Genomic DNA, 16,236 nt, shown 5'->3' on the forward strand with positions numbered 1-16,236 from the left:
AAGAATGGCATTAAATATTATTATTCTGAAGGGGACTGACTTCATAGTTGCTGTTGTTCTTCTTGTCAAGGCAAGTGTTGTACATGATATATGAAGTATAGTGTAAATAATTTAACTAGCCTTTGAACATGAAAATTGCACATGATAAAGTAGCAAAAGATAACAAGTTTCTAGCCCAATATAACACTGACTAGATGCTCTAGCTAAACCAAACTAATTTTCTTCACAAGTGAAATGTATTTAAATACAAGCATATCTATTCGTCTACAGCATAGTGGAAGAATGCATAAAACTACATTTACAAATACTAAACAAAACCAATTATTTGCAGCTGCAATCGATTCTACACTGATAGGAGATCTGATAAGGACCATGTACAAAAGAGAAAAACAGGATGATGCAGTTCTATGCATTAGTGAAGAATGCTTGTTGGCATCCATGACACATTTACTATTTGACAAAGAAAATACATAAGTTTAATTATAATATGATATTCACATTGAGATTATTGGATGCAGCTTTTAATGATTCTAGGTCAGGTCCACAGCTGGAATACATTCGTGTAATTCCATTCACTTCAACCCACTGATTTTTTACTATGCAGTGTGCTCGATTCATTTACCCTGGCATAGTATTTGACAGTAATCTTTCTTTTTACAAAAATAACTTCGGTGACTCTTTCCTATAAATTCATTCAAAATGAGTGGTGCAGTATGAACTATTTTTTTGGCTGCAAACTCTCAATATTAGAGCTGGTCAGGAAGTTTCTGACTACAATTTTTTTTTTTTTGGTCAAAAAATGCTAATTCATCAAAATCAAAAGGTTTGTTTTCAATGAATTTCCGATTCTGAACAATTTTTGGAAGAGTTTCAAAATGGCTGCAACCCCCTCATTTTGACATTTTTGAAATGAAGTCCCATTTTTTCAGTTTGAAATGACTTTTTGTTTAGAAATTTAAGTTAATTTATAGTAAAAAATGTAAAAAAAAAAAAGTTTACATCGAAATAGCAGTTTGAAATTAACTCAATCCAACTTTTTATTTCTGTCTGTGAAGATGGTTGCTATTCTGACACTTCATCCCAATTCAGGATGAACACATTGTTTGAAATCTCAGACGTTCTTGTGAGACAGGAATGCTCTGTATGCTGCATGTTATCCTCCAATTCCAGGCAGAAAGTAAAGTTGAAAAACCCGTTGTTCCTATACTGGAGGATTTTTTTTAATGATAACTTAATTTGTGAACAAATCAGAAAAAAATGAAAACTGCTGCAAGTTTATAACTGCTTGAATGGTGAAGCTGATAGCAATGCACGAGAAAAAAAGACTCCACTTTGGAGCCAAAATCTCAAGGAGGTGCCTTTGTGGTGCAGCTCTCCATTAAATACATCTTGGTTGAATTGTCACAAGGATTCTTTGTGTATTATCCTGAAAAGCCTTAGGCACAAGATTATGTGTTCTTGCACATCTTATTTTAGGCATCGGCAGCAGTGTGTATGGAAGGCAAATTTACGATTAGAACTATCAATAAAACATGTTGAATTTCTGTCTGTTAAATTAGTAATCATGAATAAAGCTCCCAAGGACTTTTTTTTTTTTTTTTTTTTTTTTTTTTTTAAATTATCACAACGCTACTTTTTAAATCTTGCCTTGGGTGAAAAGGTAGTCTCTAAAGACCGTCTATACTTAAGTATCTCTGAGGTCCCTTACGGCCTTATCGTTGGCCCACAGTATCAAGGGAGACCTAAACTAAAATCTAATAATGGTTAAGTTAAATGCCTTCAAGTACTGTTTTGGGCTTGTTCAATCAAAGACGTCCTTTATGGGAAGCATATTTTATCAGCAAGCTGGGAGGGAGGGAAATAAACAAAAAAACTTTTTTCATCTATTCATTCACTCTTGTAATTTCCCTGCCCCCAGCTTGCTGATAAAATATGCCTCCCATGAAGAAAGTCCTTTATAAAACCAATTTTCAACACTCCCTTTATCTACCTCTGAAATAATCTCATCTTCCTAAAATTTTGCATGCTGCCTCTCTTCCCAGATATTTTGGTAAAAATCAGACAAGAGTGTTTTAAAATGATATTTTGAAAATGGTGCTGTCTCTTTTCTAAAAGCTACTTGAATGCTTTTTTGAACTCCTTGCTTGTCCTAGAAACTCCAGATTTGTTTTGTTTGGCTGGCCTTGCTGACAAGAAGGGTGTTTTGAATATTCTGGGGATGGGATATGAGTGTTAAAGAGTTATTTTTAATGTGTAAAGATGATCATTTTATAGTTTAAATGGTAAGAAATATAAACTGAGCTGCTTCTGACTCCAGCTGATGAGTTGAGTCAGGGTAGGTGGAGAGACAGAGAAATATGGTGGAACAGGAGTCTGGGAAGGAGGTATCTGAGGAGGAGGTGAAGGTCCAAGAAGGACATAGACCGGGAGGCACATGGAAGGCTAGCAGGTATTGAAGCATGTTTCCTGGTCTTGGGAGTGGGTGGCACAGGCAGGAAACTGGTACTGCATGAAGTGGTGGTGACCAGTGGTGCAAGGGACCCCAGATCATAAAAGGAGGAACAAATCGATGGCATGGGACTGACACTTGACTTTCTGCTTCTGCAGTGTATATACAATTTTACCGCTAGACTACGCTTTCTTGGATACAGCCACCAGCTGGAAAGTACAGTAATAACAAACCACTGATCATATTAAAAAGAATGAATTCCAGTACACTGCAGCACATTGATGCAAATAGTGAACCACCCGAAAAATTAGTTTTTTAAAAGGAGTCTATGTGACGGCAATGTTCATCTCTTACATCTTCCTGACTTTAGGCACCTTGCTGAACTGGGGCCTAACTTTGCAGCATGCTCGCAGTCCCATTGGTGCCATGCCACTTTGCTGGGACTACCCTCAAGCTTTGATTAAAACTGTGCTTTGGCAGCTGGCTAGTTGGCATCTATGTGAATGGCTCCCGTAGGGTTATGGGTCATCAGAGACTTGATTTCTCATGGTACGAGGCTTAAAATGAACCTCATGGTCATGGTGCTCCTAGTGTCCAATGGGAGCCCTCTCACCTTTACTTGCAGTCTGCTCCATTCAAACAAGAAGAATGTTATGGAAATCTGGATGTATAAGTTATTATTCTCTTATATAAGAGTGCCTGGAACGTCAGTGTTAGCCAGTAAGAATCCCAGTCTTGGATCAGATACAAACCTCAGGTGCGAGGCACATTTATTTGTTGTAGGTAATTTTCTTTTTCATGTTAACTCTCTTTCTGGTAAGGTATTTGAAGTGCATATAGAACGTGACTTCTCATGTCTAATTGCTATGGTGACTGATCTCATCATATTCTGGTTATGTGTAGGAATGGAGGATGATAGTGGCTGCAATGGAGTTTTAAATGCAGAAGGCTAGATAGCAGCGGCAAAGCCGCAGGCCCATGGCAGCGGAAGTGCAGAGGTGTTCATCCCAGCAGAGGTTCCTGCAGTGCCCGGGTGGGTCAGGTCAGTCCGCTCTGCTGGCTGGTGCAGAAAGGAATATGGGTAAGGCTTTGCCTTCACCCCCATCCTGCTTCCTGAGTAGGCTAACTCCACTGTCAGCACTTGCCTGGAGCAGCGCATGGGAATTCAGGAAATGCCAGATCAGTTTGATTGTGACTAAACCCCACCAGGGCACCTAGATGGGAAGGTTTCTTTGCTCCCTTACACTTCAGCCCCTGAACATGGCCTCGCTATAATTTAGCTCAGTGGAAATGAGCCATGTATGGTTGACCACAGAATAGATTTCAGGGATCATATTGATTGGTCGGGGATAATATATTTTTTTAATTTGTCAGCAATGCTACATAAAACTTATTGCTGCTCTGCTTTAATACAAACTCAGCTGTTTGCTGATCAGCAGTGACTATTTAAATTGACCAATCTACCTCTCACTGGCTCGAGATCAAGGGATCGGCACTTAATTTCATTCCTTGAATAAAGATTTTTTATATATATATCCGCATGGAAATATCAGAACATGAAAGGTTAAATCAATATGGAGTTTTACATTGCTTAAAGGGCATTTGCATCAAAGCAGCCATGAATGCAATTCACTTGTTTAATGAATTTTTTATGCTTATTTAATGAATTTCACAAAGGTTTGGTGTTTTTCATAAAATGGATAAGGACTTCCAGTTTTATGAAATAATAAAAATGGAACTGAAGTTATGAAATGAGCAATCTCATTAGTTAGGCATGATATATTCATATGAAAGTGTACATGTTTCTGAATTATTGCAGTGTGGTTCCCTTGCTATAACTGTAACTTGTTATAATAGTATTGCAAATATGCCTTTAGTTAAGATATCAAGAAGTGACAGAAGAAAATTAAATTTTTGATTGCTAATAATGATATAATTAATACTTACTGTATTTAACATAATTATAGGTGCATTGTTTCTTTAGAGGATGTGTGCTGGTACACTTTAACAGTAGTTGTTTAGTGAAGTAAAATGCTACTCCCTTTCACCTCCCTTTTCTTACAATTCTAGCTTAATTTTGTGCCTGGTGGCCTCTGTACCTTTCCAGTTTTATTATCTTGGTGAACAGAGGAAAATATTACATTCATCTGTCAATGCTAAGGACATGGCTTCTGTTATAACTTCCTTTGGTGCTTCTATAATTTAATTTACTCTTTCAGAATAGTCTTCGCACTGTTAAAAATTCTCCAAATTTGGTGACACTTCAGGAATGAAAAGAAGTTGTGTGAGCATCTCTTCAATTTAAGTAACTTTTCTGGGTCACTAGTTTCATTGTTGCAATGTCACTTGCTTGTGGGAAGTTCCGATCGGTTTCCTTGTTCTTTGACTTCTTGAGTCCATGTGCTGGCTCAGAGTTTAGGAACGTGTCTTTCTGCTCCTACACTGCTGTTTGCTCTTCCAGGAACAGCAGGAAGAAGGTTTTTTCTTTCCTGTTTAAAGGAAGGACATATGGATTCATTCACATAAACATACGTTTCTCTTTCTGACGTCGCACACAGGAATAGTCCCATTGGGTGCAGTGGCACTACTCTGCTTAAAGTTATCCATGTGTACGTGTGTGCAGGTGGCTCTGGATTGACTGCCCTTGACTTCTGTGAAGTTCTGCATGGTCATGAGGGACCATTATTGACTGGATCTTAAATTGACTGGTTTGAAAATGTACCAGTTATATTAATCAGCCAGATCATGGGGAACTTAATGAGAATTTTGACTGAGTAAAGGCTGTAGACCATACCCTATTTTATCCGCCCACTCCCTGCAATGTATTACAAACAAATCCACTTCTTTCCATTTCCTCTTAGACATTTTGGGGTGTTCTGTGACCACTATATTCAAAATACAAAATAGCTTTTAACACGTCATATCAAGAATGCTATAAATACTCTAAAATCAATAAAGCACCTCACAAAGGACCAAATTCATCTCATCTTCCCGACCCTGTTAGTTTACATTCTGCATGCTCTGCCAAGGCAGCATGTGATGATATTGCCGTAATAAAAGATAAAGTGGGACTTTCAAAATTAATGATCTCGCCTCATTAGGGAGCCACTGTGCTGTGCTTTTATAACTAATCTTGTTAAGTATACGCATTAAGATACAACAAGGCATGCAACATGGTGGGATAATGGTCCATCGCCAATGGTTATTAGAGGAAAAGAACACACTAAGGCCTTTTCACCTATGAAGTGTCACCGTCCCACTGTTAAATGTGCTCCGAAGCGTCCACTGTGATCATGAAATTACCCAAATATGATACATTATTTACAGAAACAAACAGGATTTGCAAAGACTGCTGATATATCGCCTCAGGGTGGATTCTAAAAACAGACATAAAAAGTGCATTGGGGTCATAATTATTAATTTATTTATCAATATATGTATTGACCAGGGATGAAATTGAGTCCAATGCAGAGGGCCCTTTGCAGCAATGCAACCCTAAAGGGTGCTTAGGGCCTTGTATAGTTTCTTTGCATTGGGAACAATTTTATTTTGGGTGAGCAGCAACCACAATAATGGGGTCTCAAGGAGTCTGAGTGTGTGGCCAGGGGGCTGCAGGGGCGGGTGGGGTGGACGAGAAATGGGGTAGGTACATGGCTATTTTGGACTATGGGGATCATGGGGTAGCTTGGAGACTAGAATTAATGTCATTGGCACTGAAGGATAACACCATGTTTGGCCACACAATTCCAGAGCTTACAGAGAACGGGCAATCTATTTTTTAGTGAGATTTGCTCATGTGAACCGATGCTGTTCTATTGAGTTCCCAGGCAGGATTATTTATTTATTGGCTTTCCCAGGGTGCTCTTTACCATGGTATCTGACCACCTCACACAGACCAATCGACACCCTTGTGAGGTCAGGTAGTATTGTTATTTCTATTTTACAGATAGAAAGTTGAGGCATAGAGAGATTGATTGACCCAGTGTCACATATGGAATCTGTGGAAAAGATGGGAAGAGAGCTCAGGTTTTCCGAGTCCCAGTCTTTTGAGACCCATGATTGCATGCATGATTGTGTGTGTAAATTGGGTAAATGCCCAGAAGGGGGCTACATACATGCACACAGATTGTGAGGTGCTTAGCATAAGCATTGTGCTAATTGCACCCACAATTGTCACACACATTTTTTGCCTGGAGACATCTGACTTTAAGTTTTGTAAATTTGATCCTGATTACGTAAGTCCCTTGTGAGCGAGAGAAGAATTTTGCAGAATAGGCAACTGAGGCATGGAAAAATTAAGTGATGTGCCTCCACTCACACAGCAATTTGTGAGCCAGATAAAGTACCAAGGACTCCTGAAGCTATAACAAATGACTGATGGACCAATGTTGGGGGTTAAGTTCAGATAAACATTCCAAAGTTTAGATGCTTATCCAGGCTTGAACCTCTGAACCCATGAGATAATCAGCATTTATTGTAGGTACTATGGCTATCTGAGATAGCTACTAACTGTCAGAATAGGTTTAATAACTAGCTGGTATTTAATTTGAAGTATAGAGTAACTGCCTTATTATATCTAGTATCAATATTTATTTGAGAGGTTCAAATGAAAATATTTGCCAGCCTTCAAAGCCTATCAATTCCTGATCCAGGTCTGACAAAGGAAGCTTTAAGTGATTAAATTCATTTCTAGAAATAAAATTGCAATTTTCAACACTAAGGGTACTGTGATTCCAAACACTTTTCCTTTTCCTTTTATTGTGTTTGACAGCAACTAGCCTCTCAAGGTAAGTGGTGGAATATACTCTTATGTAAAGGTAAGGCAAAAAATGAAAAGCGGAGGAAAGAAAAACATTTAAAGTAGGAAATTAGAACAGTTATTGAGTTCCACACCATGGTTAATGAGTGTGCAGAAAGAAAACATCTCCTTGGCCCAGTGAGCTGGAGCATTACAACTGTTGCAACACTTCTTCTGTTTTTGGAAGGAAATAAGTAATAACCTCGACACAGGGGAAGTCTTCAGTTTGCATTTTTTAATGCCTCAGGGGAGTGCAGTATTTCTGGTTTAAAATCTGTTAAAATTTTCTTTAAAAGGCTGGTTTTGTTCTGAAATAAAAACAAAAATTAACATATTAAGAATATAAGTAGGTCAGGAGTGTAATGGAGAGTGTTCAACTGCTTTACTGGGACATTTTTGAAGAGTTAGAGAGAAGGTGAAAATTACTGTCATCTACTGAACTGGGTTCATGTCAATCAGGATTTATGTTTTGTTGTCCTGGACATAATTAGAGCCAGGTTGTAAGTGCACAAGTGGGAAAGGATTACCCATAAGGAACTCTCCCCTGCCATTGAGCACCTACAATGGTGCTGGGCATGGTTATCCACCTTGTACTCTTGATATAAGGATTTAAGAGGGGCTAACACTGCTAATGGTGCAAGACTCTCCAGACGGCCATCACTCACCCCCTTTGTCCTGGCCAGCAGATCTGGTTTTGCTTGGTAAGGGAAGTATACACTACGTCCTCTTCAATGTGCACCTGAGGGTTTTCTGGAAGGCCTATGCCTGTTTTCCGATACCTGGGCCTGATTCATCACTGCATTCTCCAGTCTTAGCTGGTGACTGCAGTGAAGTTGCACCAGCATAAGACTGGAGTAATGCGAGAGTAACCTCCGCCTATGTTTATGGCCTGTAGAAATCACTCCATTTTAAAAATCAAATAGTTTCTTGGTGTGTATTGAATTTATTTATATAATGACTTTTAACACTAGTTTACAGTTTCCTTATGAATGAATAAAAATAGTCATCAAGAGAACAGTAGTAGTTACTTAGAGCTGAAAACCACAGCCTTGTATCCTGTGGTTCCTAACAGTAGACCAGCCAGCTAGCTAAGCTGAACTTGGGCCTGCAGTCCTTCTGCACTTTGACGTCCATGGGGGTTTGTGCATGGAATTACTGAAGGACAGGGCTGATATACACTTCACTAAAGAGACCATCTTCCACTGATTTCAATCTATAGCCAGCAAAGACCATGGATATTGATCTTGCTTCTGCAAATAGAAGGGGAAGGGGCATGTCTCGAACTCATTTGATGTGAGTTCTGGAATCCAGTTCAAGTTCCTTTTCTAAGTTACTGATGGGCATACTCTGTCACTAGTGCATACTGTGTTAACCAGGACATTTCACCTGCAAGCGTCAGTAGAGCATGTGTTGTAAAATGGTCTAGGACGAGCACTGAGACAAGGAGAGGAAAAGTATAATCAGGAGTCACCTCTTTATTATTTAGATGCTTCAGTAGTAGTACTTTAGATCCCTTGTCATGGGAAGATATAAGTATTTTCCTTTGAAATCAACCCCAGATGCATTTGGTAAGCAAGCTGACAAAGGGCACCTTCGAGTGAGTAGTTCCGGTTTTACTTTTGCTTGGATAAGCTCCATAGCATACTGCGGCTCCTCCATCACCCTGAAAAGTGTCAGTTCCAAATCCCTTTACAACCCAGTCTCTCCTATTAACTATATTCTGTTTTCCTGCTGTGTAGGCTATTCCAGACTAGGGTGATGAAACAGCAAATGTGAAAAATCGGAACGGGGGTGGGGGGTAATAGGCGCCTATATAAGAAAAAGACTCCAAAATCGGGACTGTCCCTATAAAATCAGGACATCTGGTCACCCTATTCCAGACAGTTCAAAAATATTGAAATAATTGTGCATATGTACAACCCTTGACAGCTCACAAACACCAAGGCTATTTTAAAGTTTACATCATTCTTGTTTCCAGGTTTAGCTTAAAGTTGAACAGTTCAAATCTGGATAGCATTTAAGTAACGTGAGTTTAGGTGATAGCCCCTGTGATGTCCGTAGGAAACACATCCTTGTGATTAACCTAATCAGCAGTTGCATGCTACTGCTGTTCCACACAATTCAGCTGAAACAGCATTTTTTCAGCAGTAGGAAATCTGAGTCCTAATAAGAGGTGGGCTGCATTTGAACTGCTCTTGAGAATGGTTTTAGCTCTGGTGTTTAGACAGATTTAAAACCAGAAGCCAGGTTTACTTTCATTCAACACTGAAAGAGAGCAGTAAAGTTGGTTACTATCCTGTACCATAATTTGTCAGTTTTTAAGTATTGTGAAGTTCCTTGATGCAGATCATATATAAGCGTGGCAATAAATGAAATAGCACAGAAAGAGCAAACCCACAAACATTAGTCAAAAACTGAAATCAAACCCATATGAAAGCTTTACCTCTTTTCAGGGAAGTTTGGTTAATTTTCTCTTTGTGTATCTCTGCACTTCCAGATTTCCAAACCACAGAGATCTGAGCATTTTCGATATGATTTAGATAAGCCCGTCTTTTGTGTTGTTTGTACAATGCCCAGCACAATGAGGTCCTGATCCAGGACCTACTTGCTATGGTAATACAATTAAATAAATATTCATCATCATCATAATTAATAAGCTGCCAAACTTCTGGATGTTTATTAAAAAATGAACGTCTGGAGGTTAACCCACAGGGAGCAAATTAAAAAAATGAAAAGTCAACACTCTGCCAAACGCTGCCCACAAACAAAACCTTGCCAACTCGAGACACAAAAACAATACCCACCACTCTCGGTAAATGGTGCAGATTTGCATATTGGGTCAGACTCTCCACTACTTCGCATCATTTTAACGGGAGTGTAATACCACTGACTGAAATAATGCAGTGGAGAATCAGTCCCATTGCCGTGCCCTTCTTCTTTCTTGTGTGCTTTGATCAGCAGTGACAGGATTAATAATACTGATAAATAAACTGTATGAGTATTAGGCTCCCAAAGGTACCCACCACGTTCACATGGACAAGGATAGGTCAAACCTTTCAGAACTGTTGTTTCAGGCTGCCTGCAGACTCAGGCAGATGTCACTGCCCTGGTTTACACTTAGTTCACATTTGTAAGATTATTTTTGTAACCACAAGGACTGGAAATGTTTTTTAGAAAACCTAAAATTTTAGATTCTTCTGTACAAGACAGCAGCACCCCTAAAACTACTGCTTGCCAAACTGTCACAGACTGACCCAGTTAGATTCTTGTTTACTCATCATTACTAATCATAATTAGCTATTGAAATTAGAAAAGGGCCTGTTCACCAAACTTAGCATCTGGATGTATCAATAATTCTACATAGTGCCCACAAATATCAGAGCCCTGAGCGATAAACAACCACCAAGAGCAGCAGCCACAAATATTAGACAAATGATACAAATTAACAGCAAATGAAGTGAGAAATTACCGTCTTGTTGGTTTAAATGCAAATAACATGAAGGAGTCAATTGCACAGATATTTGCAGGGAATGAGTTCAACTAAACTGGGGCAACATGAACAAGAAATCAATATTCAGAATTAGAGGATGACAAAATATGGGCATGTTAACAAAGGGCAAAAAGAAAAGAGAGAAGGGACAGGGACCCAAAACATATCCTGCTTGTGTGATATTCTAGTACAAACTCTTAGTCAGGAACCATCTTTTTGTGCCATTTTTGTACGGGGCCTAGTACAATGACATGTTTTCACATATAAACCTAAAAACTGCTGTGTCCTGCAGTAATGTGGTATGTTGCATGAACCCAAATGGAATTTGGGGGGGCAGGGTGGATTTTTAGTTCATGAAAATTTTTACATTTTTTGTCCCAATTCAAGACAGGAAAATATTTCAAAATCTGGAAAACTATCTTAGGATAGGAAAACTGTTTCCTGCCAAGCTCTAATTTTCTCTTTCCCTGTTCAGAGTGTGCAGAATAAGGCTCTGACTCCACACCCACGGAAGTCAATAAGAATCTTTCCATTGATTTCAGTAGGCATTCAGACTGTCAAGCTCTGAGGGCTGGTATGTGTTTGCTTGATGGTGGGGCCAATAGTTTGCAACGTTAGAATGTAAAATATAAAGGCATTTGGATGTCACATAACATTAGCTGTTTAAAGCATGAAATCTCAGGAAAGGCTTCATCTTAATCCCCAATATGAAGAAATCTGAAGTGAACTTGAAACTGGCTGTTCAGTTTGGATATTACATTACAGGGGTCAGATCATGAACTCAAAGGGAATTGTACCTACCTTCTAATTAGTTTAAACTACACTGTGATGGTACAAATTTTGAAAAATCAACTTTTGAGTTTTTGGTTTTTTTTCTAAACAAACCTATTAAACCTATAAAAAATGAAAGAAGAGAGAACATAACATAAGAACATAAGAGGACAAAGCTTATTCACATTTCTGTGCTCTTGCTGCTTTCCCTGAGACATCTTCTGCTCAGCAGCCAGACTGTTAGTTTAGCTTTATCAATCTGCTTGAATTTGCCTTTCCTCTTCCTGTAGACAGATGAGTAATGGGTAAAGCTAAGTTTAAAAGTAGATGGTGTAGTTGAATTCATGGGCCTTTGCCGCTGCATCTTGTCATATTTCACTCTGGGCAAAATAAAAGTTTAAAACATATTATTTTATAGATGGGGGAAATGTTTTAATATGTATGGTTTTTTTTCTGGGTGGTATTTTAGACTTTCTGCAATACTAAGTTATACGACAGAAGAAATGTACAGTAGATGAGGGTTAGCAGGCATGGCTCATTGATCCAGCCAAAGAAAACAGCTTTGTTGGCTGTTATCCCCAGTACAGATCTGTTTTCACATTCTCATTAGCTGATCCATAGAGAGACAGGAATTACATAGCGCTGTATGGAATAGAGTTTATTCAATTGAGACGTTAAAAGGTGCTTTTAAACTGTCAACTTTGCCTGCTTTATCCTTGAATTTGGTCTGTCAAAACTAAAGATGGTTTTAGTTCTTGTAATGCCAAACCCTTCCATACTGGTCTCTTCCTGTAGGTAGGCTAACGCCTTCTGATAGGACCTACTATTTCAAGATGTCATGCTAGTGGCTGGACTCTTGTCAAAAGTTCCAAATTCACTGATTTTCATGTTTGTTGGGTTTTAAATATCATAGTCCATATTCATCCCGAGTGTAACTCCAGAGGCGTCAAAACCAGGATTGATTTGCCTCTGACTTCTGACAGTGAGGGTTTGTGGAGGGATGGTTGGCTTGATGGCTAGAGAGAGTTGCATAAACGTCATCGACAGCTCCAAGTTAGCTCCTGGATGGCAGTCTCTGAGAATAAGAATTTGGTGACAATACTGGTGGTGAAAGCATACCCAATAATGGATTCCTCATGAGTGTTTAATTTAAATTAATGGAGGTGTTAGTAGTAAAAAGGCATGTATAAACACTGGAGGTCTGGGATGGGTTTTAAGAAGATCAGTTCAGCGGAGAACTGTTCCCTGGTGTCATAGCACATGCACCCATCTTTTTTTATTTGGTAGCAAAATGGAAAAATACTGGTTATTTAATTTACAAAAAATTCCAATGATTTCTGTCTCATTTCCATGACATTTCTGTGACTCTTTTCCTTTCCATTTTCAACATAATCACCTCGTGATGTTTCTCTAAAATTTGTTATGCAGGCAGTATATTCCTCCTCATGATGCATCAACTCTATTTGGGGCAGATAATAATTCTTTTGCTGGAAGATGATCCTGCTCTAAGGTTTTTAAGGGGGTTGACGGGGCACTAAGGGGTTTAACAGATGGTAAATCTGTCTTAGTAAAAGGAATTGGGACAAAACTCAGAGTTCTGATTCTGCCACACTTACTCAGGTTTGCTAGTACTTTACTCCTTGAGTTATCCCAGTGAAATCAGTGGAGCTACCTACAGATTAAGGTACTACTAATTGTGAAGAAGGGAGATGGAATCTGGCCCTTGAGTTGTACACTGTTCCTCCTTTACTCATGCTGAGTAAATCTTTAGTACAGAATAAAGTCCTATTCTGTGGAAGGGTGTCAAAATCTGTCCCATAATTAGTTAAATCTGTAAAAAGGCAACTCTATATCCTGTGATACCATTAATTGCTGTAAGTGATGTATAATGGAGGCAACTGTATGAATATTTAAACTTGCAAAACCAAGGGACGGGCAGGGGGATAAAGGCAACTATGGATTGTTAAGTGTGTGCCTCAAAAAATTTGTCAATCCCTTGTACAACATCTGCATGTTGTTTTGCTTCCTTCCCTGCCACTTTACTGAATGCCGGATCAGTGAAGGACAGATAGCTCAGTTCATAAAACAGCGCTTCTGTAAACTGTACACAGTTGGGGAATGTGCTTCTGGTGGAATTGTTCCATGAAATGCAAGGGAAGGATTCATGAGTACATAAAATAACAGCCTAATCAAAGAAATAAACAAGAACAAGTCTGTAATCTTCACAAAATTGGGGGAAAAAAGTGCTTCTGATGGACTTGCTCCTACTGTTTTCTTTGTAGCTGATTCCAGAGCTCAGACCATCTGTTCCTTGTTGTAGGTTGTTAAGTGAAATGTGCTGCCAATACAAATAGCTCCGCTTGATGTTTGTTTGCATAAATTGTTTTGAAAGCTTCATGACGAATTTTAAGTATTACTTGCAGGGGTAGGACTCTGTGGAGGAGGAAATATAAATTTGATGATGCATGTTGGAATCCATTAATTTGTTTGGAATTTATTATAAAAGAGAACACCCTATGCAATTGTTGAGGAAAAACAATTTCATCTTGAGCCCAGAAGGTCTTTAGGTTTTGGTGTTGATATGCTAACTTGGCCACGTCAGAGGAAAAAAGATAGCACTGCTAACTGTGATCAGTCTGCTTTCGCATTTTCTGAAGTTTAATTGCCTTTACTTATTCAACCAAACTAGGTTCAGTTACTTCAAAACCCATATATTTTCAAAGCAGTAATAGCCATTTGTTTTCTGCATGCATTAGGAGTACGAGAATCAGTTTCTTCCAGTCTGTAGGAAATGTAAGCATAGATGCTGGAACTAGGGGTGCTGCCACACCCCTTGACTTGAAGTGCTTTCCATCATATCCAGAGTTTACAGTTTGGTTCAATGACTCTCAGCACCCCCACTATACACCCCTGAATGTAAGACTACTGTATGCGAATATTGACCTTAATATTAATGACAGAGATAAGAAACTAGGTGACTGGAGTGTGATTAATACATGTAATAAATAAAAATGTTTCCAGTAATTTGTAGAAGCCCCAACTGAGATCAGGGCCCCACTGTGTTTGGCACGGTATAAATACACAGGTAGAAATAGTCCCTAGCCCAAATAACATACAATCTAAATGGACAAGACAGACAAGAGGTGGGAGGAGAAACGGAAGTACAGAGAGGTGAAGTGATTTGCCCAAGGTCATGCAGCAGGTCAGTGGCAGAGGCCAATCAAGTGCCCTATCTAGATCATACTGCCTCAAAGGTAAACTATTTGCAAATAGTGGATTTAATACAGCTTATACAGTGCCCTTGCTTCCCACTCCATTTTATGCAGAATGATATGTCAGCTTTGGGCACCATCCCCTGCCATTTTTTTTTGAGTGTGCTTAGTCATCTAGCCAAGCGATGGCATCTTCAGTGGCGTGATGCAGTTCTTCTAGGCCACCGCTGAACCTCGTCAGCAGGCATTCCTCGACAATGTGTGTCATCATCTGTGTCACGCCGCAGCTGCACAAAGGGCTGCCACGAAGGTCCCAGCGATACTGGTTGGCTGCACAGAGACCTTGCCCAGTCCAGAACCTGTTCAACAGGGACCATTGGCGATGGGGCAGGTCAAAACCAGGCAAATTGTGGGGTTGGTGACGACGGACTGGTTGGGGATTATAACAGATCCATTCCTCTCACCAGAGTGTTTTCACCCTAACATCCTGGCGTGGCGGATGAGACCATAATGGGCGACGTGACCTGCCATTGATCTAGTTCCGAAGGATACATGTGAAACCATCTTGTCTGAAAGGGACAAAGAAAGTTTGACTAAGCTAACAAAAGATGGTTAAGTGCCTTGCACATTCCCCTTTGTATAAACACTAGATTTCAAATGACCAACCATTCAGATGTTGCTCCCTTCTTGTCTTCTAGAATATGGATCTGTCTGTTTAATATATATATAAAAAAGCCTCAACACAATTGCTGATCATCATTGCTTAGCAGTGGTAATTCTTTGGTTTTAAGTGAATTGACCTGGCTGCTTTTATCTTCAGGTAATACAGCCCCTGTTTATAATTCAGACCAGGAGCTTATGGAGATTTAGAAAGAGGCCCAGAACTTTGCTTTACTGTGCCAGTTAAAGCATTTATACTGATGACAGTTAAATTGTTGAGGGCTCTGTTATTCATTTACATCACAGACACTAAGGTCCTCTGACGACCTAGTGCAAATGTAAGCCAGATGTACCTAAACATATCTATTGTACATTTTACTTCATTTCAAACACTTCTCCTGACTTTCAACTCAAACCTTCTGTCTGTCTTGTCATGCTACAGTGTTTAATGATATTTTATTGCTTTAGTTCACAAAACCCTTGAGTTTTTCAGTTGTCCTAAGCTAATGGACTGGATCTGTACCCATTTGCTAATACAAGATCTTTTTTAGTAGGTAGCAGAGCTATTAAACATAAATCAAGGTTTCCGATAAAATATTAGGTTTCACTGCATCTTATAAAAGGAGAGTCTGCAGTTTTACCTGATTATTATGTCTTACAAGCTATAGTTAAAGCTTGTTTGGGGATTTACTGCATTCCATACCTAGTCATTTCATACAAACCCGTAATGATCATTTTGTATGTTCCTTTCATTTAGCTCATAAAAGAAACCACAGAGTTTGCTAGCAGTAGGAACTGGAGCCCCCTCCTCCTATTCACTTTGGAAGGATACACCAGGATATACCAGAGGATGGTG

This window comes from Terrapene carolina, unplaced genomic scaffold, assembly GCF_002925995.2.
Source record: "Terrapene carolina triunguis isolate 2854851 unplaced genomic scaffold, T_m_triunguis-2.0 Scaffold130, whole genome shotgun sequence".
In the NCBI taxonomy this organism is placed as follows: domain Eukaryota; kingdom Metazoa; phylum Chordata; order Testudines; family Emydidae; genus Terrapene; species Terrapene triunguis.